Raw genomic sequence first — 4647 nt, forward strand, 5'->3', positions numbered from 1 at the left:
GAGTTTATCTCCGCGTAACCCTCGCCGACTTATCCTCGCATGGCTCCGTTGCATGGGGGCTCCAGCGCGGGAAAGTCGGATCTCTGTTGTGGTCAATCGTTCGACGTCGTGGATCATCCGGGTTTACATCAATCTGGCCTCATGTCGATCTGCTCTGCTGGTTGTCTCTCCCTAGGCCCACGAAAGAATGACCTTATGATTTATTGGGCCCTTGGGCCTTTCGTGAGGTCTTTTACTCTTTAGTGGACCCGGGGGATATCTATCCCCCACAGACCCTGCTCTTGTTAGGTTTTACGAAGCTATGGAAAAAACAAACACAGAGAAGATCACAAACGAAATAATGGCAGATTTGTCTAAAGATTCTGACGATAGTGATGACTATGATGTGGAAAGTGGGGATGAAGATTCCGAAGACCGGCCCTGGCGGCCAAGCCATACCATCTTCGGAAAGTCGACCATTAAACAAAGACATATTGACGCCATGAAGGGAAGATACTTTCGTGACATGTCTATTGTGAGGATTGGAGGGGACAACACCGCCCCTACACCCTAAGAAAATGAGGTTGTTGTCTACGGAAGCTTTATGAAGGCGGGTCTTTGGTTCCCATTGAGCAAATTTTTAGTTGAAATTCTAAAGACATTTGAAATCTTCCTTCATCAAACCACTCTCGAAGCTATAATCAGAATGGGTATTTTTATTTGGGTCGTGAGAAGCCAAGGGCTAGAACCGAGCGCGAAATGCTTCTGCAATATGCACGAACTTCTGTACGAGACGAAGGCCACTGGTAAAGAGCAGTATCACAACAACTTTGGTATTATGGCTTCGTTACTCGCTCCGAAGCAAGTTATCCTGTTCCAACATTTCGGAAAAGGTGGCCCGAGGCCTGGATGGAGGAATGGTTTATGTCAAAAATGATCTGGTTAAAAGGGAAGACATAAAGGGGATTATCCAATGCCCCATCTGGTCTCGCTTCGGCCTTCGAAGGCCGACTACTGCACTTGGAAATGATACCGAAGCATGCCAGAAGGCTTTCAACAATGTTTGTGCCTTTATTGGCACAAGAGACCTATTCAAGAGCACATAGCCTACAGGGTATGGCCACTTGTGTGACACCCCAGGTGTTTATTTCTTGTTATATCGGGAGATTTATCCTAATCTCGGATGCTCAGTGAAAATCCTCTATTTCTCGCTCGCGTATGTCTTTGATTATCCAGACTATTCGTACATGTTTCACCGAATTCGGAGTTATTCAGTCTGATAGAAGGCCAAATTTGGAACCTGTTAAAACTTTTTATTCTCGATGCGAACGCAAACTCGAAAATCATTCTCTACTTATAAACCTCATCCGAAGCTCATTTAATCAGACGCTCGACATTTGCTAGTCAAGCTATGTCCGAATCCAATTTCTCGATGTTCGATCTGTGTCCAAAAATTAATCCGAGTCCGTGCTCTCAAACGGAATACTCCACGTGTTGGCACCTATTTAATTTTATCCAACTCGGCTTAAAATCTTTGTGTCCCATCTTCATTCTAAAGCCAACCTCGGCAATGATTTTTATTAATCCGACCCATTTTATTTTGATGCCGAATCCGAAGCCGATCAATCTCGATTCATTTTATTTCTACTTATGCGCGAGAATTTAATTTCCAAGCGACACCCAAATAAAATGTCTTGGTTCATTTTATTCTATGGCCTCTCGTTCATCCTTACGTTAATTCGCTCCGTTTCCTGCGTCAGTGTCCTGATAATTGTCACTGCCTTAATAAACAACTCATACCGGAGCTCTTGTCTCAGAGAAATCAAATAAAAAAATTAATTAGCTCCTAAACAATCAGCCATTTTTCTCTTTAAATAATCAACCAGCGGCCACCATCTCCCTGTCTTCTTCTCCAGCCGACAGCGCCAGTCTGCCACTGCCTGCCCCTGGCCAATAGCTGGTAGCCGTTCTCTGCGCCAATAGCTGCAGCCGGCCAGTAGATGGCTGCCGCCCACGGTGGCCAATGGCTGCTAGCGGTGTCTTGTTAATCAACCAGCCATTTTCTCGCAACCACTCTTCTCCCACACGGCTGCAGCGCTTCCCCTGTTCCCCACACCATCTCTCCTCCACTCCATGGCGCTCGGCAGTAGCCATGGCCGCCAGCCTTCACATGCGACGAGCTCCTCCCCCATGCGGTGTCCGGCCACCACTTCATCACCAGCGCAGGATCCCCTAGCCCAACCCCTCGCGACGGATGCACAGCCGTCGTTCCTCCTGGCGAGTAGCAGCTCCTCCCCTTCTCTTCATGGTCGGCGCCCCAAGCTCCAGTTGCTCCTTCTCCCTGGCGCACCTCGCCAGCAGAAAATCTCCAAGTGCAGGCACCAAGGACAAGCCGCGAGCCCCTCTGCTCCTACAAATTCATGGCGCCTCCCACGGCGCGGGCGCTCCTCTGGTCCAGCACGCGCGCGGAATCCCCCATGGCCAGCGCGCGCCCCTGCTACGTTCCCCCCTGCGAGCTCTAGCTTCTCCCTCCTCGCACCCCTCACAACAGCATCAAATCACCGACTCCCAGGACTCCCATGGCGCCTCCCTTCTCTGTTCCTTCCCCTAACCTTCGCATGGCAAGCCCAGGACCGAGCGTCCCTACCTCCCCTCGGACCTGTGGGCACTAGCGCAGGATCCTTTTTTTCTCACTGTCTCCCTCATCCAGTAGCCGTCGACCTCCTCCCCCTGCTGTTCCTGCAGTCCAAGTTCTCCCCGCGTCGACCTTCTTCTCCAGCAAGTCTGGCCGCTGCCATCCCTCGGCACTGGGCTGGAGCACATGCCGAGCTCCTCCTCACGTGCTCCTCCGTCGGTCTGCGTCCCTGCTCGAGCAGTAGCAACAGCGACGCCCTTCGCTGCGTCGGGCTCGCCAGAACGGGCCTCACGTCGTCGATCTGCACAGCGTCTGCACGTCATCGTCGAAACCCGTGGTGAACTCCTCATTGTCCTGTGTTCCTTGATTTTATAAAATGACTAAACAAATAAATTGTGTAATCATTGTGTATGTCGTTTAATCGGAGCCCTTGTCGATGTCACGCCTTGCGCATCGCTCGTCGGCAAAGAGCCCAAACTAATGGCATGCATGCGCGACACGAGTCGACCAGGTTGTTCGCCTTGAATGATTCGCGATTTGTTTTATTTACGTATTCGGTCGATGATGTGCCTGCGTGTTTATATGTGTGTGAAAATATATTTGTATGAATGGACGCGTGTAGAGAAGGAAATGAAGTGGAAAAGAACTCGGATGCTTTTATATTTTGATAGGAAAAATGTGTGATGCGTTGTTTGATGTGAAGACTAAGTTACAAAATGCGGATGATATTTTGGGAAATGCATCGATATGTGTTTATGTGAAAAGTATAATTGTTTTATGCAATGTGAATGGATTCGTGATTATATCGAGGATATATTTATTGATGTGACGAGTAGTTTAGAAAATGCCAGTTTGCGTGGAGGATGTATTGTTAAGACATGAGTGTCAGAGTTCATATATTAGTGGTCGCGCCACATTGATTGAAGTGTCTCGAGTGCATGCCACAATATGGTTTCATGCGAGACGGGGTTGTGTGCCTGATGCGTTTAGTAAAAATCCATCAGTGTCACTGATGTTAAGTTGAGGTTTATTTGCGCGTGGAAAGTAATAATGTGTTTAATACTTAGAATCTTAGTCGATAGTAGAAATTGTTTTGACTTATATAGAGAGGTGGAGACATGCCAAAGTAGTCGTCGCCTTCTTTATATTTATAAGTCGAGTCGTGATGATGCGTATTATGTGCTCGTTAAATTATGCTTCGTATATGGTGTATGATTGTGCTCACAATTTCGAGTAGACGCTCCAAGTAAGTCAATTAGGTTTGTGATACAAGTGTGTAATGGAGATTAGTTGTTTTTAGGATAATTATTGAAATACTCGGTGTTGGGGGTCTGCTTTGTCGCAGAAACAGAAGCAGTGCCGAAGCTACCAATCAGGGAGCTTCGTAGCGTACCTTCAGATGCACCAACTTAAAGATGAAAAGACCAATTGACCCATGATAATTTGTGTTATGATTGTAACCGGTTGTAAAGGACATAAATGTAAATCCACACAGGCTGCGCCCTGTGCCTATAAAAAGATGAACAGTATCCCTGTACTATTCACGCTGACTGGTATTCACTCACACGTCACACTTGGATTTTTACTTTCTGTCAAGCCGAAGGTATAAATGTAATTCAATATTGTTTATATTCTTTCATGATTAAATAACAGTAAATGTATATTATAACATCATTCTATTAAACATGTTGTTCCCCATATTTCGTATGCTTCGTCTTTCATCTAAGTATGCTATGATCATGAAGGTATGTCCTTCATGACCTTCGTCCGAAGATCGTTATATCCTCAGGGAAATAATGTTTTGAAGGACAAAGAGTATTAACCTTTAACCCATTTTTTGTGTTGCCTTGTTCTTAATTCGAAGCAATTGAGAACAAGTCCCCAACACTCGGTTCGTAGGATAAACATGCATGCGTTCATGATTTGGGAAGTAAATGCGTGGTGATTGCGATTTGGAGATTAGTGGTTTACGATTCATATGAGTTGGTCGGTGTGCGAATATACTTGTGAATCTGTGTGTTTATAAAAATGTT

At 46.3% G+C, this 4647-nt stretch overlaps 1 pseudogene; it reads right to left on the minus strand.

The window, feature by feature from the left end:
* Nucleotides 1–2537: 2537 nt before the first annotated feature.
* On the minus strand, nt 2538–3105 carry LOC109941764 (uncharacterized; annotated as a pseudogene).
* Between the last annotated feature and the right edge of the window lie 1542 nt (nt 3106–4647).

This window comes from Zea mays, chromosome 8 (genome assembly GCF_902167145.1).
Source record: "Zea mays cultivar B73 chromosome 8, Zm-B73-REFERENCE-NAM-5.0, whole genome shotgun sequence".
NCBI classification, from domain to species: domain Eukaryota; kingdom Viridiplantae; phylum Streptophyta; class Magnoliopsida; order Poales; family Poaceae; genus Zea; species Zea mays.